Source organism: Oreochromis aureus, linkage group 16 (assembly GCF_013358895.1).
Source record: "Oreochromis aureus strain Israel breed Guangdong linkage group 16, ZZ_aureus, whole genome shotgun sequence".
Classification (NCBI taxonomy): Eukaryota; Metazoa; Chordata; class Actinopteri; order Cichliformes; family Cichlidae; genus Oreochromis; species Oreochromis aureus.
In genome coordinates, this window is record NC_052957.1 from 7,649,367 (window position 1) to 7,662,656 (window position 13,290).

Consider the following 13,290-nt stretch of genomic DNA (forward strand, 5'->3'; position numbering starts at 1 on the left):
CATGTGGCTATTTGTTTCAGTTTTTTCCTCTAAAGCTTCACACTAAGACTGGCAGCAGTAAAATGTAAGGGATAAATCTATAACTCAATGAATAACACATTGCTAAATGTGTGTTTAATATACACTACCCACTGCCTTAATTCGTTAAGGCATATATTCAGTAGGAGTTGATAGTGTCACATAATTTGCTGCAGATTTATCTGCTGCACATCCATGATGAAGATTTCCTATTCCACCACATGTTAAAGATGCTCTATTGGACTGAGATTTGGTGACCGTGGAGGCTATTTGTGTGCAGTGAAATTATTGTCATGTTTAATGAACTAGTCTGACATGATTTTATCTTTGTGACATGGTGGATTATCCTGCTGGAGAAGATGGAGACTGTGGTCACAAAGGGATGGACATGTTTGGCAACAATAGTCAGTAGGCTCTGGTGTTTATACATTGGTCAGTCGGTAATAAGGGGCCACCACTGAACCAACAAGACAGGATCCATACTTTGATGTTTTTTACACTAACAGAACTCAAGACTCATCAGACCAGGCCATGTTTTCTAATCTTCCCAATCATCTTATAGCAATGAATAAATCACATCAGGGTTATTGAACCTGTTCAAAAAAATCTACAACTCCACCAAATTTGAACGACAGACAACAATGCTGTGTTCACTTTAGTGGTAGTAATGCCCCTTAATAATGGCTACAGCTACTCAAGACTTCCAGGGAGGAAAGGATCAAGAAACACCAGGGGGGCAGTTTGGGAAAAGAGATCCAGGGAATATAAATACACTGTTGCCCATTTAGGAAACATTTTGCTAGAGTTTTAAAGAAGAAGAATTATTCTTCGGTTGATAACATTTTTTTGAAGGCTACACCATGTTATAGCACAGAAGGTGGGTTAGAAAGATTCCTTTAAGTATTTCCAGAGACATTGCTGTGTATTGACATTGTGTCTTACCGCCAAGATCTGTGAGCATTTAGCATAAATTAAAGCTGCATTGATGTTTTTGGGTCTGCTTATTAATGAAAAACTATTCTCATGTGGTTTAGTTTCAGTTTCTGCCAGTTGCTTTGGATCTTAATTTAGATTTCAGAATACGCATTTACATACAAGTGACAATGAACAACTTTACTTTATAATGAAAATAAGCATAGTTGCACTACATGTCAAGTGTAATTTACATTTATCTGATTATTTATTGCTTTATCCACAATATTGTCTATACTGGCTTCTTCTGTGCAACAATAATGCATTTTCCTATAGATTTACAAGATTTCCCCATGGTTCCTCTAATCCACGTCTTACATCTAAGTGTGTTTTCATTCTTAGAGCTGATATATTTTCTAATGATGCTCAGACCTGCTACTGCACACCCCTCCATCTCCATATATCCACACACCCTTCAGCATGTTCAAGGAGGTTCACCTGAAAGGTTAAATCTTTCCTCCCTGCTGGCTTTCCTCCACCCTCCCCACATTATCACCAGCCTACAAACTCCACAGGAGTTTATCTCCTGGCTTTTTGTCTCCGTGGACATACATATAATCAAGACGCTCCACGTCGAGTCTCATCAGCAAGATCTGTCATTGGTTTATCCCTGATGATTCATAGCTGCCTTTGTGATGCTGTTATTTAGGTCTACACTAACCTGATACTATTTTTACTAGTATTTTTACAATCAGTCTGCACCATCTGACCAGCCACTGGAGTCACTTTGCTATGGTCGAACAGTCAAAAATAATTATCATGATGTTTTTCATCAAGGTCAAAGACAGATGTGATGAATTTATAAGGGCTTAGGAACAAAAAGAACCTCTGAGAATCTGACTGCATTCAAAATTCAAAAAGCACATTATTTATTGTTTGTAATTTAATTCAACAAAGTTGTAAAGGCACCAGGAACGAGTACAGCTTTGAGAGGTTTGTCATGAAAGGTGATCCAAGAACTTGGGATAACGTAATAAGGAGTGAACCGAGGCTGGCGTCAGAACATCAAAAGCCACTACACAAAGATGTCTTTAGGACAGGAGCTACAACTGTCACACCCCTACAGAAGTGTCTGACCTGGGCTAAGGTGAAAAAGTTGATGCCCAGTGGTCCAAAGTTCTTTTTTCAGATTAAACTAAATGTTACAGTTCATTCAGAAATCACAGTAAAGAGTGGAGAGGCACAGACTCCAAGGTGCTCGAAGTCCAGTCTGGTCTTCAGTATTTTGGGGTACATGTGATGTGCTGGTGCTAGTCATTGGTCTGCTGTTTTTTTTAAGTCCAAAGCCATTCATGTTAAAAGAGCCTCAATCAAGTATCTAGTGTATAAATGAAGATACTGTTCAGAAGTCGGACATTTCTGTATTCTACAAAATCACATTTCCTTTCATAAAGGTGGTCCAGATAAAGAAGCAATGAAGGAAGCAGTGAAGGACCTTGCCTGAGTATTTAGAAAATTCAGACAGCTCTTATTACCGCTGCCGGAGTGACGCTTCCAGCTCACTTCACCTGGTTAGAAACTTTCCTGAGCAAAACTGAAAATTCAACCGCAGCCCTAGTTTTGTTCCTGCCAGCCTTTGACTCATCTTGCCTATCTCAGTTTTTATGAGATTTTACCTGCTTCCTTTGGATATGTCGTCCTCATGTTGTCTTTCCACTTGACTAAGTAAACCGTCTCTTCTCTCACCTGTCCTGACTCTTCATGCTCTATGAGATGCCTCAAAAGCGGCAATAAAAAAAAGAACAGTTGTTTGACAGTCTTTATTACTTTCAGTGACACATACTGTGTAGGCCTGATTTATGCCAACTTATCCTTCCTTATTAAAGCAGTCTGTCAGTTCTGATTGGGTGTTTATATGCAGTCATGAAAGGTGCACATGAAGGTTTTGACAATATTGGGCTTTTAATGATCTCTGTGAAATCTTAGTTTCATTTCAACATTCATTTTTTAAAACTCCAGAACTGCAATTTTTTTTTTAATATTTAAGGTTTTATAAAATAAACATTGTCAAAAATATATCTACATCCATTATTAATTCAGTTGTGCTCAGACTTCTAAATATCTTTTGACTTGTCAATGCCAAAGCCTCTTAACTTTCTGTGAGTGAGCACAGCTAAATACAGCTGATAGATTCTCCTGGTCAACATCAAAAAGGGTTCCGTTTTTTTAACTGCACATATAAGACTGACCTACACACTATACAATGAAATTTCCAAGCAGCATAGCAGAGATCTGAAAAAGAAGTTTGGACATCTTACAAGCCATAAAACTGTCTTGGAGCCATTTATTAAAATAATAAAAAAAAAATACAATAAATAAATACTGTCATCAGACTTAAACTGTTTTAGAAGTTACATCTTTCACTGAGAGAAAGTTTGTTTGGATGGTCTAGAACAGCCACCAAAGCACGAGTCTGCCATGCTGGATCATTAGTGTCATCGTCTGCTGTCAAGCAAGTCTGACATCACTGTGGCCTGACAGACTGCCTTCTAAGAACGAAGGGCCTGTCGTGTCAGGGCCTGTCGTGTCAGGGCCTGTCACTGATGTAAAGTTTGCAGGTGACCACATAGACAAAGAAAAAAACTGAACTTTTTTATAGTCAGGTGAGAAAAAAATTATTTGGCAACAGCTACCCAAGGAGTAACGATGCAGGGATGGGGAGGTAGCATCATACTGTGGGACAGTTTTTCTGCCAGTTATGTTAATGGGGCGAGTGTGAAAGACATTTCTAAAAAGTAACTTAACAGCATTAAATATGCGAAGGTTAACAAAATGTGCACCCATTACATAGAAGTCCTGCATTTTCAGCAATGCTAAATAAGCCTGATTGCGGAGGAGATACAAATCTCTTTAGGGCTGCATGAAGAATGGGATCTGTTCTAAAAAAAAGAAAAAAAATGCCAAATCGACATGTGGAGCTACCCGCTGAGGCAGTCAATAAGGCAGCAGCTGAAAGCAACTTTTATGAAGTCAAAGATTGTTACATTAATTCCTTATTTACCTTTTACCTATTAAACAAAGTCAACATATATCATACAGCTCTCTTATTATTTTAAGCTTTTAGCAGGTTCTTATCGTGAAGATGAAAGAGTGGTTATCTGGAGGCATCAAAAGAAAACTGCTCATGTTGTTTCTTTGTGTGTTTTGAGTCTCAGAGCGAAAAGATTCACATAAAAAAACACAAACAGCATTATTTTGTGTCTGAACACGAACAGTTTTGTACTCATTCAACACTGATGCTGTAAACTTGGGGTACCTGTGTTCTTAATTATTAACACGTCAGTTAGGATTTGTGTGTGAATCATGCTGAATTCTTTCTGCCTTATTAACCAAAAATGGTATTCAAGGCAGGGGAGTCTGATCAGAGATAAATACAGTGTAGAAATCTGGTGCAGAAAACACCGGGCATGATTATCAGATTCCTGTGGAGCTCCATGCTCTTACATACACGTATTACATGAAAAGTGCACAAGAGCCTGAAAATTGTTTTGCAGTCTGAGCCAAAAATGGTTACTCTTTACTGACATAAAAGTCCTGCTAAAGCCTGATAATATAATGAATGGTATAAATGTTTTAGCTACAAAATATTCTTAAAATAAAGTTACAATAAAAGTAATGCAGTTATGATTGACTGGCCCTCTTCAAAATCTTGCCACTGACTCTGGCTTCCAAGGGTGGACAAAAAATACTGAAAAAACATTGGAAAGAGAAAATATACTTTATTTACCCCCAACAGTGAGCAAATTCGTCCACTACAGCAGTCAAAACTCTTGCAAAAAACAAACTAACTTGGATAACAGATAACAAAATAGATTAAATTCAATAAATTAAGTAAAATGAGATAAAAGAAAAAGAAAGTGAAATGAAGGAGCTAGAAAACAGTAAATTCAACAAAGTAAAAAACAAAACAAAAAACGAATAAAGATGTCTTATGCAGATGTGCAGCTCTGTAAACATGCAGGAAGCTGTTGTAACCAGTTTTATCATGTTATGTAATCTCCCCGCGCAAAGACGAGCTTTTATCTCAGTTTTTAGAAAGGGCTTAATTCCCGTGCCTGTAACCCCGTCATGTCAAGTCCAGTATCGGGTTATGTTTATCAGAAAAAAAGCATATTTTTGCTGGATTATAAGTTTTAATATTTATGTTTATTGTCCGACTGCCAGCTTGTTCCTAGCTTATTATGTTATCTTGGTGAGTGAGGGATAAGTGGGCTGTGTCCCCCGCTCGCTCTCACAGCTGGCGCACCAGCGGAGCAAGTCTTTACGCACAAGGCATCATTGGCTGAGAAGCCACGCGTGTCGCAGGGAAGACGACGAACCAGTAAACAGCTTGAAGCAAAGCGGTGAAGTATCGGGCAATTGGTGTCTGTGCGCAGTCTCAGCTACAGTTTGTCGATCTGCGGACTGAGTTGGATGCTTTTTTATTTCTGGAGCTGTCCGCCGTGCTGAAACATGAACCAAAGCGCAGGAGCAGTGCAGCACACTCGGAGATACTCAGTGGAGGGAAAGGTAAGCAAAGACTGAGATGGAGCGAATCCCTTTTTCTTCATCTCGCCCATGTCGCCTGATTGAGGATGCATTTGTTACTCATCCCACTGTGGGTTAACTACCAGACTTAGAAACACGCATAGAACTTTTATCTGGAAGTTGGCAGCTGCTTGAATAAGTTACGGTAACTTATTATCGAACCACGTGGAGAAAGTTGAAAGTCATTTAAATGACACTGAGACTCGGTGTCACTTGGTGTGATACCTGCAGGCAGAGTTTAGAGATATGATTGGTAGCTGTGTTCCTTTAGTGCAGACACCATGTTGGATAAACGATTTAACCGGAAAGCAGGACAAATGGCTTCTCTGGTGCATCCACTTAATTAAATGATTTATGGGAGTTTCAGTATACAGTCAAAGATGTCAGAGCAAGTATTAACGTTTAATGTCGAAGCCTGCAATAGAACTTCCTGATGTGAAACAAGTGAAAGTGACTTTGCTATCAGAATTTTTTGAGGTTATTTTTGGGATGCTTCTTAGTAGTATAGAGGTGTTTAGTAAAGATTTTGCTTGTCAGACAGGAGAGGTTGTTGCATAACAGATAACAGAAGTAACTGAGCTGTGAAAACAGTCTCATAGCCAGCAAGTGTGGCCAGAAGGCGGGGCAACCTTCTCCATATCATTAAAGTTTATAGGTCAGTTCAAACTTTATCTTTTGGGATGTTTGTGCTCTGTGGAGATCCAGAAATTCTTTTATTGCTGTCATATAACCTGCATTATGCTAATTGCATTAATAACATTCTTTACAGCATTATTCTATTAATAATATTTCTTACAGGATTGATATTGTATTAAAGATGTTTGTCATCATATTAACCTTTTCTATTACAGGTGCAGTTATGATCATTTCATACACATTGCATATTTGTATATGCAATTTAGAGTTGAGGTTTGGTCTATTAAAGGTTTTAAGGTTCACTGGCGTGACTGTCCAGGCGATCCATGGTGTGGGAGACAGAACATAGAAGGATAACTGCATACACGCTTACAAAACACATACACATACAATACACATATAATCTAGAAAGGTGACAGGCCTGAGGCCTTAACTCATTCAGCTTCTTGTTGAAACCTGTTGTATTTTAGTACTTGGAAACAGATGACCTGGAGTCAATAACCAGCCCCCAGGGACCCTGAGGGCTCGAAGTTATTGCCTTGTTTGGAAGGTGTTATAGAAATGAGAAGTTCTATGTTTGTTTTTAGACTTTTAAGATGTATCATTGATTGTAATCGATGTATTTTAATCTGTAATTGACGCACGAGGGGGCGTAAACCCCGATGCTATAAAATCAGCATACACGGTTAGATTCTTTTATGCTGCAAGAAAAATAAATACAGGGGGTGTTTATGATATGATATCAAACAAAGAGTTTATTTTACAGCAGTGTTCTACAGTAAAGCAGCTCAAACTGTTTTGAGACATGAAAAAGGATTAAGGCAGCATTTAGAAGCAAAGAGATACACAGAACAAAGTGAGCTGAATAATAGCACAAAAACGGTGCACTAAAAGAAGAACAATGACAAAGAACAGAGCTGAACAAATTAAAGTCTCAGACTTGTAGAAGACCTCGCATGTTCTAACAGGTTCTTCTGTTAGGACTGAGCCTCTCTGTTTGAACATGGAGATCATGAAAGTTCCCGTTTTGGGGCATTTAAAATGGCTGAGCAACTCATAAAACCGGAAACAAAAAATTCTTTTTTAGCCTTAAATCTTCTCTTGTTAAATCATATTCTTTGTCAGACCACGGACATGGCTTAATTGCACACCTGCCAGTTGTCTGGCTGCATGCAGGTGACCACGATAGTCCTTATTCTCCATTTCTGAAGGTCTGCTCCAACCAGAACCTGCAGAAGGTGGAGAACTGTTTCATATACCTGTGATCTAAGCTTACGGACAATGACAAAACTCCTGTGACAAAACAAATTTCCCACGTGTGGGACTAATAAAGGTTATCTTATCTTATCTTATCTTATCTTATCTTATCTTATCTTATGAAGAAGGCTTCCCCTGGCAGACTGTAAAGTGACAGTTCAAATGCAGCATGAGAGGTATACTGATGAGACTGTATATATTAAATATTGTTTTATGGTGAAATTGCTAAAGGGAATTATTTGATAATCAGCTTAAGAAAACATGTGAACCTCCTTTTGCTCCACATGCTTGCACATCCAAACATGACCACATCCATACTTGCCAGTGACATAATATTAATCTGTGGGAAACCATCCACACCACCCTTGCAGGATATGTCAAAGGTCATTCAGTTCTGCTTGGGATATGCTGAGCTGTAAAGCAGTCCTGTGTCAGGACATTAAATGTTGAACAAATTGAAAGTGTGACACATTTATAGCCAGTAGATCAATGTCATTAGCTCCTTATGTTCTATATATAGAAGCAGTGAGTCGAGTCAATTCAGAGACATCACCCTGGAAGTGTTTGACTGACAGATTAATGAACAAATGGACCAACTAAGTGAAGTTTCTATTTCTAGACTCACACTACTAGTGTGGCTGAAAATGTAGAGTTCTCTCGGAGGAGCAGAAATTAATTTCACTCACCTCGGCTATATATTACAGTCTGTGCTTGTCTCATTACATCCAGCATTCAGTGGCCATTAAAACCAGCTGCAAAGAAAATGGAAATTGAGGACAATTGTGACATTCCCCCCCCCCCCTTGGGCTTTGGTGGAGAAATAAATGTGCATGCATTGCCCAGGGCTATTCCTCATGGTTGTTCATTTTCTTGCCTCCTTTGGTCCAGGCTATTAAATTGTATGTGAGCTGTAGATTTGAGACAAAAAGTTATCCTAAAGATAGGTTCTGAACATCCTGAACATTACATGGATTTAGTTTTGTTTACTTGTTTTTACTATTTCACTGCAAAGCCCCCCCTTTTTAAAAAGTCCCCAATCGTGTGTTAGGATTCAAATTTCTTCCAGGAAGTTAGAGTGGGGGATTGAGAAGAGATGAAGGGTTTTTGGAAAACAGATTCTGAGTCTGAGTCTCTAAGTCTCTAACTCAAAAGTGCTGCGATTACTTGTTGAGTGCCTTTAACCCACGACTGCCAGGATGCACCAATCACTGTCTTTTTGCTTAATGGAGATTTTGTTACTACGAATTTCCCAGAAAAATAACTTGAATTGATTTTCCAGCACAGAAAGGAAACATCGTGTGACTATGTAAGCTGTGACTTCTTGGAAATTGTTCTTTTTTTTTTACCACTTGTTGGATGAAGTATTCATAGACTGATTAGTTGTCCCTGGTTGTATGTTACATTTGGATTACTCAAAATGTCTTATACTGACTTGCGATGGCAACGCAAATCAGTACAGAAATGGGCAGAAATGACAGGTTTGAGGTATCAGAGTATATAGACAAAGAAGAATTAATTCACTCAGTGTTAAAAAGTACATACTTTTCCTCCTATACCCCTCAGTGGCTTAGTCCCTTTACTTTGGAAAGATGAATTTTTTAAGGCTAGATATGGTTCTTTACTTTCAGCACTCACTAGGATATATTTACAAGACTGGAATTTATGATTTTTGTTGGAATTTTAAGAATCAGCACAGCAACCATTTTGTGACTGAGCATGTCAGTACTTGTTTATCAAGGACAGTGTTGTGTCCATAATTAAAATCACTGAATATATTGCTTGGTTTAGTATTTATTTTTGACTAAATTTTACATGTTCCTGTGAACCTTATTACTAGTTCTCGATGCCCCCATGTGCTGTCCCATTTTTTAAAAAAAAATGCCAGAAAACCTCTGCTAACATGTACATTTCTCATTAGCCAGGTGTAACATAAGATAAAGCATTTACCAGACTGATGATCCCTAGCAGACTACCCAAATACTTGAGGCAAGACTCACAGCTAAGAAAGAACTTCCTAAGTGTTACATATCCGTCTTTATCCCAGCTTTAGTCTTGAAGTGTATGATCACACAGTTTTTTTGTGAACTACAGATTGCCATTATCTTACTTTGTTTGGATTCCCTGGCAGGCATGTTGTTATCAAAAGAAATATGTCACCAGGATATAAAAGTGCTCTGGGCCTGGACTCCATCTGCTGTTGGGAACGATGCAGATAAAAGGCACATGCTGCATTTTGGAACAGTGGGTGTTTGCCTTATGCTCACAGCATGATTTGTTAGGGTTTGGCTTAACTTTTTTTATTGTTTTTATTACATTTTTGTCAGTTTTATCTCTCTTTACTGTGATTGTCTAGATTAGGAAACTTACAAATCTATTTACAGGTATTGTTAATGATAAATCTTAAGTGGCTAATATGTGTTGGGTGGATTAGAAAGCATTACCACATCAAAAAAAGTCAAGAACCACAAATTATTGGTAAATCTGATCAATTAAAGTAGCTGCTTAGTTATTAAAAGATTCAAGATTCAAGATCTTTTATTTGTCATGTGCATAGTTATATACGTACATGCAGTGAAATGTGTCTTGATACGCTCCTCGACTGTGCAAAAAGAGAGAGAAAACATTATATACAGTAAGTAAGTAAATATATACAAAGAGGAAATTATGTGCAGTAATTAGTGGAGTGGTCAGGAAGGCGTCTGGATGTGGCCACGCCATCTTCAAACACCTACAAATTCATTAATCTTTCCTTATAAACCCAAAGAAAGGAAACAATGCGAGGATTTGTCCTTAACTTCTGCTGAAGTCACACTTAAACTTTATCACCTTAATCCCTATCTCATTAAAGGAAGTATGCTCTACGAATCACAGCACATACAGAAGAATCAAACAGCTGTTAAAGTGTTTTTGCTATTTCTGATCAATTCAGCTGCATAATGTAAACAGGTGAGAACAACATACTGTAAGCAAGGACCCATTTGTGTTAGGTAATTGATAGATAGTGGCTAAATAACTTTTAAATCACAGCTTTAGGAGCATCATTGTGTCTCACATTTCTCTCTGCCAAACAGAGACAGTGAGGTTCAGATCTGTTTTCCTTATTGGACAAACTCCTTTTGGTTCAGGCAGTGCAGGAGGCAGAATACATGATTCTTGCTCGCTTGTTGTGAATATAGTTACATAACAAATGCAAGCAATTGGACATTACACAGACTTTGTACCATCTGTGAATCTAGCTGAATTATACATTTGTCTTATTGCATGCAGGTAATGTCTACAGGCTGAAATGCCGTTGTGAAAAAGGCTAGCATGTATAAACTGAGCAATTAACTAAGGTTTTATTTAGACCACCATTACCCTGCTTGAAAAAAATGCTTCCCTTTATAATCATTGGAATAAGTTCAAACTAGCAACTGAGTAAGAGCGCCAACATGTCAGCTCATGCCAAGGAAATGCAGAGTGAGCCAGCTGTTCTATCAGTTGTGCCTGCATGATGGTTCACAATGTAAGCAGAGATTTTCTACCGATCTGTTAATCAAACTGAATTTCCTGGACTGCGCTTCATGTTTCATGGTACATGAAAAAAACCTGCAGAATTTGATGCACATCATTATACTGTGATTGTACTTAAGATACTCTGTGCCCAAGGCTATCTCTTTCTCTCTCTCTCTTTCTTTATATCTATCTCAGGTATAGACCACAAATGTCTCTCCATCCTTCCATGTGCATACATCTCCTTCTCCCAGGCCACACGTTCAAGTTTTTCTGGGAGACAGAGTCTTCTCAGGCAATCTGGTCCTGGGTGAGAGGGCCAGGCAAAGTGTAAGTTCTCATTTGAGAGTGCCCAAGAGCTGCATGGCTCTGTACGCCTGCGGGCTTACCACCCGTGGTAGAAAAATTGGGGTCTGGAGCTTTGTGGATTGGGGAGAGGTGGAAGACTTTGTCAGTCCCATTACCAGCTGCTTAAACAAAAATCTTTTATATTAAAAGTTTTTTGACCCAGCCATTACTTTCTCAATTTCTAGAGAGTAATCACCCAACTTTTTCGCCTAGAGCAAATAAATATATAAATAAATCAGCCAAAGCCCTACCCTGCTGTTAAGTATCAGATATAAAATCCATAAAGTCAACAACATCAGAAACATCAGTTTCACAAGGGCAGTGAGCTCTGCCTGTTCCCACATCAGACAGCTGCTGCGAGGATGTTAAATGGGATATTTATTTATTTATTTAGGATGCCAATCCAAATCCTACTCATAGAGCTTCATTTTATTCCCTTTCCTCCAGTGTGGGAAAGGTGAGAGATTCCTGAACAGAGGCTTTGTATGTATGAATAATACAAATACAAATACATACAAAGAATGAATGACAAGTTCAGCTGAAATACAGCAGACTTCTGGATCCCTCCGATGAAGCATGCAGAGCAACAATGCTTCTTTTAGAGATAGCCTGGTGTGTAATTCAAGGGAAAACCTCTTGGAACATTAGCGCTCACCTGAGAAACACCCAGGCACCAAAGCGAGTCCCCACTGTGGGACAGATGGGCAGAACAGTCGGGCTCTTGTTCACTTACTCCCTGCAGAGAATGTTTCAGGAGAATACATGAACAAGACCTTTTCACCAAAACCAACATATGGAAAGGCATCTCTGACACTGTACCAAGCTCTCTAGGGGTGTTCAGACATTCAGTCAACTGTGAAAATTCTTGAAGCTTTATCAAAGTTGCTCTATGTGCATGCACAAACCACAGAGTCACCCAACAGACATAAATTAAACACCAGAAAATCCTCTAAGGGAATACAGAATGGCATTCTTAAACATTTAATGTGACATGACACTATTAAATTTTATGCAAGAATATTTAATAGTGGAATTAAAAAATAAGCAGATTTTGAGCATGCTGGCTTTTTGCAAATGATTGACCGATTTTTTAACTGCTCAAAACTTGTGAGACAGCAAAGGACTGTAGTTTTACTGATGCTTTATAATATTAGACAAGTTGTTGTGTTTCTTCATTTTCAGAATGTATGGGTGTAGACAGAAAGTCAACAACAGGATTTCAATTGCTATTGAAAGACCGCAGAGATGCAGCTTAGGATGAATCCAGCTGTCAGCTTTGTGTACGGCGCTGGCTGCTGTCCACATGATGAAGTCATGAGAAAAAAACCTTGAAATTGATTCGACTCTTACTCAGCCCCTGCCAGCTGTATTGTTGGCTTGTTGAATGTAAGCTCCTTATATTCCATGAGACTATTGTAATTGGAGAAACAAACAACAAAGACGGGATAAGAAAGTGGGTTTGTCATCAGATGTATGTGAACGTGGTAAGCCCTGGCCAACTTCCATTTCCACCACTTTATTTTAACTGTTCCACAAAAAGACAAACAAAAACGGACTAATTAGAAAGACAATTTTTATAACTTCAATATTACTACTTCAGTATTCACAGAGTATTTTTATTGCAGTATCAGAGCAGCGTTCATTTTAATATTGCTTGGATCTTCTAGTGTCAGTGCCAGTGAAAGAGTTGTAATCGGTGAAACAGCTGGAGAGCCAATCTGAGTCTTGCTCTGAAAGGAGATGATTGTGATTGCAGTTTCCCAGCAGCTCTCCCTGCTTGGCTCTGTGAGGCGCATGAGGCACAAAGCTAAGAAGACAGGTGGAAGGCAGAAATGCAATTCTGATAGATTGCATCATTGTCTAGAGGGCAAGTGTTGAGTGTTTTTCTCTTTGCATGTTGATTACATGTTATCTGGGTGCCATATTACAGCAATTTCCTATCAAGTCTTGGATTAGGTTAAATCCTGGGTTAAGATAGGAAGGAAATAACATTTTAACCCAATGTGGTGTTATACATGGACTGTATAAAGAAGAGAGATA